The sequence below is a fragment of the Passer montanus genome, unplaced genomic scaffold, assembly GCF_014805655.1.
Source record: "Passer montanus isolate IOZ18808 unplaced genomic scaffold, ASM1480565v1 scaffold236, whole genome shotgun sequence".
Taxonomy (NCBI): Eukaryota; Metazoa; Chordata; class Aves; order Passeriformes; family Passeridae; genus Passer; species Passer montanus.
This window is the reverse complement of record NW_024366993.1, coordinates 78120-91817: the sequence shown is the minus strand read 5'-3', so window position 1 is coordinate 91817 and position 13698 is coordinate 78120. Positions and strand designations below refer to the sequence as shown.

Sequence of the window (13698 nt, the reverse complement as noted above, 5' to 3'; positions counted from 1 at the left end):
TAATAGAAGCTGTCACCACTTCACTTGTTTTCCTGTTTATCTCTTTTACTTGTCACCTCTGAGTTGTTACCACTCAAACCTACTGAAACCTCTCATTTTCTGATTTTTCTTGTTCTGTTTCCAAAGGACTCTGGGTGGTTGAACACATCGTCACTCACCCATGTTACCTTCCAATTCCTTGCAGTTGGTTTCTGAAATCACTGGCATATGTTTAAACTTACAAAAGTAAATGAAGGCTTTAAGTATGTTTTGGTACAAAAAGAATTTCCAGCTCTACTTGGAGTCATTGGTGCTGGTGCAGGCTAGTCAATGGCCAGACTTTGAAGTGGTTAGTAGGACACTAGTGGTTCACATGTTAATCTTGAGATTGTATGCTGTTGGATATAAAAACATAATAAAAGTAAATTGGAATTTCTGGGGGTGCCTCTACTACTTGTTTAATCATGAAAGTGTTACAATGTCCACATAAACTGTGGTAGTCACCTCTGTTTTGATGTCCTTGGTCAAATATTGCTGCTTTATATAGTTCTGCCAAGGGGAAATTCCACTGTGAAAGCAGAGCAGGTAAATAAAGTGCAGAAATGCATCACAAAACCTCTGTGCTCTGGGACTGACTTGACCTAGAAACCCAGGATTGTCTGAGTTCTGGTATGTTTCCTGGGATGCTGAAACTGTTGAATTTACATGGCTTTTAGCAGACCTTATGGCTGCTTTCAGAGAAGTGCCCAGATATGCTTAGTTCTTGTGAACGTGTGAAAAATTAAATTTGGACAGAGAATTAGCAGCTGCCTCTCTCTTATCTCCAGACCATCACCCAAAGGTGTTTACCTTAATTCAGAGAACCAGTCCTCTTTGGCAGGAATAAATGTAAATCAGTTGCTTAATTCCCTTTGTGCTGTGGGAAGGTTGGAGGTGCCCGGGAAGAATAGTAGTGACTTCACTGGAGCATGAAAACAGGAGCCTGGGTCTTTATCACCTCACTTGAATCATTCATGCAAGTTTTGAACACTGTGACAAATAAAGAGCCCAGAAAAGTTCAATCAACTTGAAGAAATACTTTGAAATTATTTGTATAAGCTTTCCTGATTTCACAAATTTTTTTTCCTTTTACAATTACCTAGAATTCTGGCAGCAAGGATAAATGTGAGTGTGGAAGAAGTGAGATTGGATTGATATTAAATAAAATTACTGACATAAAAACTCTTCTAGAGATAAAGGGGTACTGTTTTGTAAAACAGCAGGATAATAACACTGGAAACCACATCTTGCACTCAGGAGAATTCAGCTGGAATTAGAAGCAGCCTAGTGCTGGCTTGGTAGAGTTTTTTTTGGAGAAACTTGCTTTGCTGTTACATTCCAAAGTTGAAACAATGTGTGTTAATTCTGAGAGTTCATAATAACTTCCATCTGTATGTGAGCACGAATTGTTTCAATACCCGTATTTTCTGTTTGTAAAATTGCATCCCTCACAAAGTTCACAAAGGGGCTTTTTGAGTTGGATAACATTATCTAAAGCTGTAAATTTCCATTTAAGATTTCAGCTGTTTGACTCTCACTAGCATAGAAACGCAGGGTTTTTTTCAAAGATAAATTAGTCACTTATGTCTAATAACACCTACAAAAATTCACTATAATTATCAAAGGCGAAGTACAATAGAGTGGCTAAAGTGGGGGTGAATTGCACAGCTCTCCAAAGCATTAGACATTGGGAGAGCATTCAGCAAGTGCTAGCCCCATAAACTCGGTAGCTCCTAAGTTAGAGATGTGTATGGAGTATCTGAGGAAGCTGAAGCTTTAGTAGGAGAAAGAAGTGAACTCTTGTCCTGCTATTCACAGCAGAGTAATTGAGATTACACCATTAAAACCTCTTGTTATGGTGGATGAATATTAGGAAATCCCTGAAGCTGGTGAGGTTTTTTGTGGGTGATAAGTGAACACAGAACAGGGTCAAAATGGCATCTCTCAGAGTTCTTTTTGTTCTGAACATACAATGTGGGTGTCACCCAGTTCTGCTGGGGCAGAGACATGGACCTTGTGGAACTGAGCTCTCACAAGTGCTTGAGCAGTGGTCTTGCTGCTATAGGCTTTTTTCATCTCAATAATTTAATTAATTTTTAAACTTTGAAGTAGGGGTTATTGAGAGAGCAGTGGCTTTGAGTTTTGAGTCACAGGCCTGTAAAAAGAAAGCATCTTTATTGCTGCTTTTACTGGGTGCTTTGCTGTCTCTTTCCTTCATTCCCAGAGCCTTAATGGCTTTGGCCTGACTTCAGTGTAGGTTCTTCATTACATATGATGAGTTGATCTTAATTTAGTGACCATCCTCCCTGAGGTGAGTGAGTCCCTAGTGAGCACACACTGTGTTACTGTGGGAGAATAACTTGCCCAAAATTGTATGCCCAGAAAGTTGAGGGTGGTGAGGCCCTGGCCCAGGGTGCCCAGAGAAGCTGTGGCTGCCCCATCCCTGGAAGTGTTCAAGGCCAGGTTGGATGGGGCTTGGAGCAGCCTGGTCTAGTGGAAGGCGTCCCTGTCCATGGCAGGGGGTTGAAATGGGATGAGCTTGATGGTCCCTTCCAACCCAAAAAATTCTATGATTCTATATTAAATTATTTCTGTCCTGTATTGGTTGTTATATCTAATGCATGCATTTATGATGTGTAGCCATTGAGGAGAGCATGTCCATCTTGTTCATCAAAGTCCTAATTTCTTTTGGTATTCAAGAGCTTGTCTCTTGCATGAGGCATTATTTCTTGTCCAGTTCCCAGATTGCTTGTAGAGGACATAATTTCAATAGAGCTGTAAAACTGGTTTCTTTAGGTACCAGTAAGAAGGGAGTTTACTGCAGCTGTTTCCTTGCATGGGGCAATGAAGTTACTTACACTCTAAGTGTCAAATGATTTTGCTATTTAAGTCAGCCACTGAAGGACTTCAAATTAATTTGCCTCTTAATCTTCTGGATTTCTTATTCTAAGTCTTGTCTCAGCTTTACCACAGAACCAGAGGTAATCTGTGTGACTGTTGTGAGACCTCTTTTATTCTTTTGCTGTGACCTTGGTCACTATCTCCATCTGGCTTTATTTGACATGTCCTCAGGAGTGGTGGTGTTCTGTCTTTGTCTAAATTAATGGCTCTTGAAAACCAGGTGTCAAATAATTTGGACCATTTTACAATTCTTTGTTTTCCTACAGCCAACCCAAAGAGTCAATGTGTCTAGTTTTACCTCAGTTCGTAGAATCATACAGCAGTTTGAGTTGGAAGGGAACTTGAAGACCATCTTATTTATGGCCAGGTATGCGTTCCCTAGACCAACATCCTCCTTACACCAGCCCTAGACCAGGTTGCTCCAAGCCCTGTCCAACCTGGCCTTGAACACTTCCAGGGATGGGGCAGCCACAGCTTCTCTGGGCACCCTGTGCCAGGGCCTCACCACCTTCTGAGTAAAGAATTTATTTCTAGTATCTAATTTAAATCTGCCCTCTTAGTTTAAATCTCTTGCCCTTTTCCTATTCCTATCTACCCATGTAAAAAGTTCATAGCTGGTGTTTGTTAGCAGAGTCTCTGCATATGGTGTCAGACAGAGCATCATCTTCCAGGCATCACTTCCAAGTTCAGTGAAACCTGTGGAATTTGTTACACTGTATGAAAAAATGGTATTTTTTCTTCTGTTCAGCCTGAATGCCGTGCTCAGGATTGTTTCACATGGAAGGCTTCTTTTCTCATCCTCATTTGTTTTGTCAGACCATTATTGTGTTGTGTTGGACTGATACTCCTATTCGCATTGGCATCACTTGCTCAGCCCTGGCCAAAGAATAGTTCTGCTTTCATCTGACAGTCATTAGCAACACATGAACTTTGCTATTTGATATGAAAAAAAAAAAAAAATCTCTTGTCAGCTCCCCAAGGTTCTTTTTTCATCAATAGAGTACAGATCCAGGTAAGTAACTAATGTCTAGCCCTCCTCTTGTGTGTTCATGGCCACCGTGTCCACATGGTGGCAGGTGGCGTTTATGTGCTTTGTGTAATCTGCTTCAGAAGCTGAGCAGCCAATGCTGCTTTCCTGGGAATGCTGCTTTGTCAGGGAGTTGCTTTTCTAATGCATAAAGTAATATTCACAGAACCACAGAAGAAAACCAAAATTCTTGCTATATTGTAGGTGTAGTTAAAGTGCCATCTTCCTAATACCTGCATGGAATTAAAGTTGAATGCTTATGTGCTAGTGCCATTGTAAGTGGCTGAACTGAAACTCAGCTGTTAAACATGAAATGAAGCAAGAGGTTCAGTTTCTGGTTCTGTTAGACTATCAAACATGAGAGAAAATCAGCTCTATAATAGAAACTAAAAGCTTTTCCATGGGAAGTTGAACAGCAGAAATGTTAGGCCTAGAAATTTGTTTTGGCAATAAACACTAAGGAGCAGAAGTGTCTTTTCAGAATTCTGTAGGTAATGGTGTATATGCAGTGGTTATGGCCCTTTGAGTGCAGGATACTGTGACTTGCACACTACATCTTTTATGAGGCCCCTAAACTAAGATCATAAAACATACAGTTCAGAAGGAATGCACTGTCTAAATCCAAGGCCAATTTAGCTACATACGGAAAAGTGTTCTTGAAAGAGCATAGGCTGAAGCCAGAGTCTAGTCCTTGTCTTGTGAAGTGCCAGGCTTTCATTTCAGTATTAAGAGAAAGGGACTGCACCTGAAACATCACAAAGTACCTTCTCCAGATGTGTAGAGCCAAGAGCTCTTAGGAGAGGTTTCATTCCCGAAACTTTCCTGGGGTAACAGTGAGCTGATACTTGCCCAGATCATTTAGAATTGGGGAATTTATATATGTTTTTTGCAAACTTTTTGGAAAGGCTTTCTTTTTTCCTTTCCTATCACCCATGCCAAGAAAAAAATAGGTTGAAATGAGACTGGATTAGCTGTAACTGAAGTCCTGGCTTTCATTCAGCTGAAAGCCTGCCTATCCTTGTCTGTAGGCAAAGGCCAACATTAACTTGCTCTGTGAAGGAGCTGATCTTGGGTGTTGAACCTGTACAGATCCCAGCACTTGCAACCTAAGCCCAGGCAGTGCTGGAGGCTCCTCTAGCTGCGATGGGATGACCAGTGTGGTTGGATGACTGGAGGGATGATGCACTTCTCATTTATGGACAGGCTGGGACAGCTTGGGTTTTTCAGACTGGAGAAGAGACAGCTTTAGGAAGACCTCAGAGCTCCTTCCAATGGCTGAAGGGGCTCCAAGACAGCTGAAGAGGGACTTTGGAGAAGAGCCTGGAGTTACAGGATAAGGGAGAATGGCTTCCCAATGCCAGAGGGTTGGATTTTTTATATACTGGGGTTGAAGTTTAGAACAAGTTGTTCTCTTGCAAATGGAATCAAAGGGTCTGATATGTATGGGCTCATTCCATTCATTTTTTGGTCAGTCCAGAATGTTTGGAAATCCAGAGCTTTAAAGTATTTTATTTTCAAGAGACTAGAAATACTGAAGGGGTTATTGCATCTCTCTTTGCTGGCCTTGTGTGTAATTCATTTGAATATTTGTGAAGTTAATATTATGTAATTAGGCAAAACCCAAGCTCTGCTTAATTTTAGCACGTATAAGTTGATGTTTTCAGGAAGACCAGTGCTGAGCTGTCCTTGGCTTAATGCCTTCTGACCTCAGCTTTTAAGTTTGAAATACCATCCATCATATGGGAAACTATTTCCTGTGTTGGTGTGTCTTACTGACAAGTGGAGTTCGCTGAGTGCTGGTGTTATCCTGATAGGAAGCAAGCCTTTCATAGGTTAAACTGTTCATTCTGTACTCCTCAAATGAGAGGGCTTCCTATTTGATTCACAAGCTAATCTTTTTTTAGAAGTCAGTCTCTTTTGTTTGCTGACAGTAACATAATAGATACCTGGAAAGCAGTTCAGCTGAAATGCAAGATGTGGCTGGGAGCAAAGAATCCCCAAATTCTTCTTCCATTTAAGCTCTGTGTCATGGGCTGAATCACTTGCTCTTTGAGTAAATCTTTCTTGAAGCAAAAGCGTTTTCACCTGAAAGAGCAGGGTTCACAAACCTGGATGAATTAATGGCCAGAAGTTCAATTTCACCCATTTTAAAACCAGGGCTTTCTCAACACAACATGAAAGAGCAAATAGCTGAAAGATTATACAATATCTAATGGAGCTCATTGTTTGCCCACTGAAATAATTCTGTGGGTTCCTTTCCTGTAACATCTTAAGGTAGAAGGTAGAGCTGGATTGATGTAATATGTGAAAATTACCTGGTTTTGGAGAGGATTTATTAAAATGTGGAAGTAACAGAGAAATGGAGGAGGAGTGTGTAGCACTATAACCCTAACCATACATTTTCTCTGACTTCCATCCAGGACAGGGTAGGAGAGTTCTCTGTACATACCTTTATATTCCCTGAGAATATTGCCCTTCTGGTATTCCTAGGTTCATATATAGGTAAAAAGCAAACTTCAGGTATGCAGATTACACTTGGGGAGCTAAACACACAGAGAAAATGTCATGTTTATGATGGAGGCACAGAATGTTCCTTATCTTTCCCCTTTTGACTTTTCTTGTCCGACTTCTTGTTCTGTGCCTGATGTAATGATTTTTAGTACAAAGGTTCAGGATGAATGAAGTTACAGGATATAAGTGTACCCATTTCCTATAATCCAGTGAACATCAATTAGTGATACTGAACCCTTTTGAGAAGCTCTAACCTGAATCTGTAAAGGTTATGTGCTGTGTAGTTTCATCTCATCAAGCTATAAATGCAGCAAGACTGCAGTAAACATGGTTTTAGTTATTTGAGTGCTTCACTGGGGAATGGGGGAAGCTTTTTGGAGGCTCGTAACTGCTCTATCTTCTAAATTGCCTTTTAAAATGTTCTTTTATGAAACAGTCATGGCATATGAGGTGTACCTTTATGGGCATGGGGGCCCATATATGTGGCTTTTGTAACAAGCCCAGTAACTGCTGAGTTTTACAGGAATGCTTATATGAGTGGCTATTTCTCCCAGCCTGTCTTTGACAATGGTTCCCCTTACTGGACACCAGACTGTAACCATGAAGGCTGATGTTTGAGACCTCTCTGGAGGGGTGTTGTGTTTACTCTCAAGAAGAGTTTCATATACAGCAGTGGGAGAGTTCTTGAGGAAATGCAGCTTTTTGGCTTATCTAAATGTTTAGTTCTACAGTGTGTTCTACATGTACTCAAACACATATTCCTATTTCCTTATTTTCTTGAGGTCTATCTCCAATAAACATTATTGCTATGAAACCAAAATCCAGTATTAAATATTGCTGAAGTTTTAAAAATAAGAAGAAAACTGCTTCATAAATGTTTGGTAGAATAGTGTAAGTTGCTGTGCATTTAGAATTGAGGCTGCTGCTGTCTTTGAATACAGATCAGACTTTATGTTTTGGTGAATGCAAGAGGAAGAATCAGTTTAATGTAATTCCAGGACAAATCAAAGAAGGTAAAAGGTAATTAGGTCTGTTACCAGATGAGAATATAGTTTCCCTGATCACTTCTGAACCATTCCTGTATATAGATTTATGCATGAATTTCTCCTGCCCTTCAGATGGAAGTGAATTAAAATTCTCCAGGTGACAGGAGAGGAAGGGAGACAGGCTCTTCTTGGGGTAGGAAGAACCAGTTGTGAGAAAAAGTTTCCATCTCAATTTGATGCAGTTTGTGAGAACTGAATCAGCCAGAGCTCTGTGAGGATGTTTTGCTCTAATGTAGAAGTGAACGTTTCTGAATTGTACTAGTGACTGTCTTGGTCCAGGGACTGTGTAGCATCTCCAGTGTTAGTTATCCCTGTTAGAGGTCAAAGTAAGAAAGTGAGGGGCTCTCATCATCAGAAGGACATGGACCTATTAGAGCGAGTCCAGTGGAGGCCACGGAGATGCCTCAGAGGCTGGAGTCCCTTTGCTCTGGAGACAGCCAGGAGAGTTGGGGGTTCAGCATGGAGAAGAGAATGCTTCCATTGCCTAAAGGGGCTCCAAGAGACCAGGAGAGGGACTGGAATGACAGGACAAGGGAGAATGTCTTCCCACTGCCAAGGGCAGGTTTAGATGGAATATTGGGCAGAAACTCTTGGCTGTGAGAGGGGTGAGGCCCTGGCACAGGCTGTCCACAGAAGCTGTGGCTGCCCCACCCCTGGAAGTATTCGAGGCCAGGCTGGACAGGTCTTGGAGCAGTCTGGTCTAGTGGAAGGTGTCTAGGCCCATGGTGGCGGGGTTAGGACTGGATGAGCTAAAAAGTCCTTTCTAACTCAAACCATTCTGTTTTGTGATAACAGGAAATTATCTTACTGACATCAGCATCTCCCTTGTAAATGTGGGACAAACCAGGTTAGTTCAGACTAAGCAGGCTTTAAAAATAGCTGATTGTAAGTATCCTTCAGCGGTATAGCATAAAATGCAGTTATCTTCTCTTACTGCTTTGGTTGCTTTTTGTGTGCCTTATTTGCTATTGCTAAATCAAAATTGTGGTGGGAGTCTTTTAAGATGGTTTTAGTGAAGGCTTTAGGCATGCTGGGTTGGCTTGAGGAACTTGAAAGAGTATGCTCCATGGATTAATGAAGGACAGGGGTCTTCAAGGATGTGGATGTAACTTGCTTTCTTGGTAGTTTAATACTCCTGAATGAGTTGCAAAGTAAACATCTGCTTTTCAGGTACAACTCTGGGAGACGGACACAGGCATATAAAGATAAGTCAAAATATCTGTTGAGAGAGCTGTTATATTTGAGCACTTCCTCTTGCTTGGATGAGGGCTGTCACTACTGTAGCAGTCCTCTATTTGCTCCTTCGGGAAACAAAATTGAGAACTTCAAGACTTGTTATAATCACAGTGGTTAATTTTCTTTTTTCGGCTCCTACTTCCCCAAGAATCTTAAAAAAGTTTTAAAAACCCTTTTGTTATGTTTACTTCCAGACTGTAATTGATGCTTGCTGGTAGTCTTTTTAAGTATGAAAAATGAAAATTCTTTTTAGATGCTTAGTTTGGAGGTACATTATCTAAAGAGCTATTGATACCACAACATGTTTCACTAATGTTGTAGCTTAAGGGTTTTTCAGTAAACCCACACAGGCGTTCAGAGCTAGAACTAGCCAGATTCAGTAAAACAAAGGCAAGCAAAAAATTTCATAATTGCTCCCAAAAGATATAAACACACACAACTGTTTATATAGCAGCAGGCCTTATTTCACTGATCCCCCATAGTTGTTTATATAGCAACAGGCATTATAACAACACTTCCCATTTTCTTTATTGCAGTGCTTAGTAATCTGAATCTCTGCCAGTGTTCTGTTATACTCTGACAAAGTCACCCAGGATCTTGTAAAACAATTAACTATGTCATTTTAATAAAACTTCTAAAATTTAATATTTCTGTTTGACATTCTTAGTATTTCAGTGTTTGACATTCTCTGAAAACCTTATGCAAATGCTTGGCTTGTGACCAGCTCTGCAAATTTGATTGAAACAATAGTTTTGTTTCTATTTTTCTCTGTAGGTTTTCACATTTGTGGAGCAGATGTTTTTATTTTTTAAAATTCTTGATGCTATCAAGATAAACTCCTCATATAGCTGAAAATAATTTGAAATTGATTTTGACTGCCTTATTATTTCAAGATCTTTGCACAGTGTGATAATGGGTTGAGTTCACCTATTGTGTAGGTACAGGTACTGCTTCAACATCAAGAACCAGTTGCCTGCAGTAGAGACTAAGAGAAGTCCAAAATATAGCAGATTTTGGCATAGACTTGAATATTATGCACAATATGTACTAAAGTGGTGGCTATTTTAAGCTTTAATAAGATATTCTGCCTGTTAGACTGCTTCCACATGGCTTAGAACAAGATGAATATGGCTGGAGAAACAATGTGAGAAATGATGAACAGATGAGGGTAGAATTGGAGTCATTCTGCATTCCCCACAAAAAAAAAAAAAAGGATAATTGAGCCCAGGTACTCTGTGGTTTCTGGCTGGAAGCAAATGTATATGCTTGTATACCATTAGTTATTAAATACTGCTGCAGGAAGTGGACAGTTGTTTTTTGCACATAAATGCAGGATATCGTTGGTTTTGTTAAGAGCAGGAATAGAGTGGCAAACCTCCTAATTTTGATCTTGAATGCAACCTGCAATTACCCACAAATAGAAAGATAACTAAATGGTTTCTTTTAAAGCAAACGTGATGGAAAAACTGTAGTAGACTTGTACCTCTTACAGACTTTATAGGAAAGTAACAGAAGTTTTGCAGGTTTGTATTTTAGTTAGTTAACAAATTATGTATCTCTACTGGTAGATTTGATAAATGAACATTTTGCTGTGGATTACCTTTAGGAAGGCAGTAATCTTTTCTGTTGTCTAACATGATTTTAGGTCAGGATTTTTAAGTCTAACAATCCAGTTCATGAAATGAATCCTTGCTGTTTGGAAGCTGTTTGGTTGGCAGTGGAGATGCTCAGATTGGAGCTGTTCACTGCTGGTTCACTCACTGACCTTCCAGTGTAAGTTCTGACCATTGCAGAGAAGGAAATACAGGTGGAAACTGGAGCAGCTGAATATTATTTTTTCTCATTTTAGAGTGCAAAATAATTATGCCTATTTTGTTACAATTTTACTTCAGTTTGTCATGCCTCATCTACAGCTAATGCTGTGGTTTTGTTGGTATTAGTCTTTTAAGGAAATTTAGTCTTTAAACACTTAGAAAGCTAATGCAAGTTTTTAAAGAATGAATCTGCCTTTTGCTCTGAGAACCACTGTTTTAAATGCAGCGTATTTTAACATTTATGGTTTTCTGTAATGTTGGGATATATAATAGAAAATACCCACTGGTATAATTAGCTGGTTTTCTGTAGAGAAGTTTGCCTTAAAGTAAATGTATTATCCTATTTCTCGAGGTTTCTCTGCACAGATAATTCTTTAAATTCTTCTGCCTTGAACTGTTCATAAAATGTGATGCATCTTGTCTCCTATATGTTGTTTCTGTGGAATAAGTGTTGCTAGTGACAAATATGAGAGCAGCACTTGGGAAAACAAAGCTGTGCATAGGAGCTAAATATTGGTATAGAAATCAGAATTAATACTTTATCACTGGAACATTATTAATGATTTATTCAAAGTTCTGTGGAGAATACATGGTCTTCTATGTGAACACAAGTCTTGGACATCTCTTCACTCCAATTAAAACAGACACATTGTCTTTGGATGGCTGGGTCTGTAATATCCTGAAGAAACCATCTGATCTTCAAAATCCTATATAAAATGCTGCTTTTGAAAATTATTGCATTGGAAATGTAGTGTGGAGATGGGTGACTTTTAATAGCAACAATTGAAATTTGAACAGTTTCTTAGGAGAATCAAGACAGCACATGGTTACCTCTGCCTGCTCTTATTTTCCTGCCCTCTTAATTCTTATGAGCAAAGCAGCTTCTCCCTACAGTTTTCTCTTCTCAAAATTGATTTTGATGTTAAGAAGTACTTGTGTAAATGCTACTATAACAAGTCACAGGGAATCATAGAATGGTTTGGACTGGAACAGACCTTAAAGATCACCCAATTCCACCCTCCTGCCATGGGCAGGGAAACCCCCTCTAGATCAGGTTGCTCCAAGCTCTATCCAACCTGGCCTTGGGGCCCCATCCTTCCAAATCTGGGGCAGCCCCAGCTTCTCTGGGCAACCTGTGCCAGGGCCTCACCAACCTCACAGCCAAGAATTTCTTCTCAGTATTCCATCTAACCCTGTCCTTTGTTAGTTTGAAGTCATTCCCCCTTGTCCTGTCATTTCAAGCCCTTGTCCAAAGTCCTTCTCCAGCTCTTGGAGCCCTTTTAGGCACTGGAAGGGACTCTGAGGTCTCCCTAACGCCTTCTCTACTCCAAGCTGAACACCCCCAGCTCTCCCAGCCTGTCTTCAAAGCAGAGGGGCTCCAGCAACCTTTGGTGTATCTCCATGACCTCCTCTGGATTCAGTCCTTATGAGTGTAGTTCAGTGCCTTACTATTTATTGGATGAGGTGGATTAACTAGCCCTGCATATGTGGTGTTGGATGTTAAAAAGATTAAACTTAAGGGAAGGTGTATGAGAAATGCTTTATGGATTGGGGAAAAAAAACCAGTCCTACTAATATTTGTTATTTTATATTGTCAGAGGTTAAGGAGAGGAGGAAGAGGAATTCTGATCTTTAAAGTAAAAAAAGTTGGTTTTAAGCTCCCTCCACCTCCTAGTTTGCATTTGTTTGGTGTTGTACCTGTAGTGGCCTGCATCATGCAGCAAAGCAGAGATTTCCTTGTCAAGATATGTGAGACTACTACAGAATTATGTGAAGCAGGAGTTAACCTTTGCTGCATTAATGGAGTGATAATTTTGAATCCAGACTAAAACCTGATTCATCAGCTGATTTTTGAATTGATTTTTTCTATTCCTAGAAGGCAGATAAGTTTTTCAGCGATTTCTGGATTTGTAAATACATCAGCAGCAGCTTGTACTGATGCAGACACAAGGCAGTATTGCTTTGCTTTTAATTAATTACAAAGCCAAATAGTATGCAGTCTATGAAGTTAAATAATAACTTTTTCTAGGGGTTTCATGAAACTTGCATCCTAACTTTACTTAATATGCATTTCTACTATTGGAAATACGAAAATGTCTTTTAGTAGAAGCAGTGGTTTTGCCCATGTTTGGATACTGGGGTCTCCCATGAATTCTTCTGATCTTGGCTGCTGGAGAGATCCCTTAACCCACCTTATTTTCATGCTCTGAAACCTTAAAATGTAAAAATGACTATAAAAAGGGATATTCCATGAACTTTTCATTGTGGGAGGAGGAACAAATGTAAAGTTTTTGAGTTGGTGGGTTTTTTCTTCTTTATTTCTTTTGCTCCAGGCTAGTTCTCCAGTTAATGAATTCCACCATAATCCCATCAGGAGAATGTGGTGATGGTTTTGTAATTTATATTGTATGGTTGTCTTAATCCAGGTTCTGTCATTGTAGCAGAAAATATGAATCCAAGCCCACCATATGATTTGGCTTTGTCCATATGGAAATAATAAACTGTAATAAATGGCCAGCTGTTGTACAACGCAGTACTGAGGGTGATTTTCTTCCAGAGTAATTATTCTTTCTGAAACTCAGACAAGCATAAAAATGATTCCCAATTTCAGGAGACTTTTTCTCTGAAAAACTGATTGTTTGGGAGAAATCAAAAATTTTTGAAACGTAAGATACTTTCTTGCATCTTGCTGTCAGGAATTGTGGAAACAGGTGTGTGATTCTAAACAAAAGAAATTTAACTTTGAGTGGGACTGTTCCATGTTTCAGCAAGTAGCTCTATCAGCACTAAATTTGTGCAATTACTGTGTGAGCCTGTGTTGGAGTCCAGCAGAGACTTCTAAAGAGTGTTAATGGATGCTGAGAACTGCTTATTTAATTTAGAGATACTGGAATGTAGGGTGATGGGGTCTTTCTTCATATTTTAACCACACAAGGGATACATTTCTCTGTAAAGTTTCCCTGAAATTTTGAGATTCAAACTTGAAAGACAAACTTTTTCCCTTCCATGTGCTGTCTTCAGAGGTATTTTTAATTTGGTGACTTGTTAAGCACAGAGTTTATAATTCTCACCAGTGACAGTTATGTCATGTGGACGACGTAAGAACAACTTGTAGGAGTCAATATTCAGGTTAAAGTGTGTCAGT

At 39.7% G+C, this 13698-nt stretch overlaps 1 protein-coding gene across 4 annotated transcripts in view; it reads left to right on the top strand.

The window, feature by feature from the left end:
* UVRAG (UV radiation resistance associated) overlaps positions 1 to 13698 on the top strand; it is an 85749-nt gene that overhangs the window by 61269 nt on the left and 10782 nt on the right. The window lies entirely within an intron of this gene.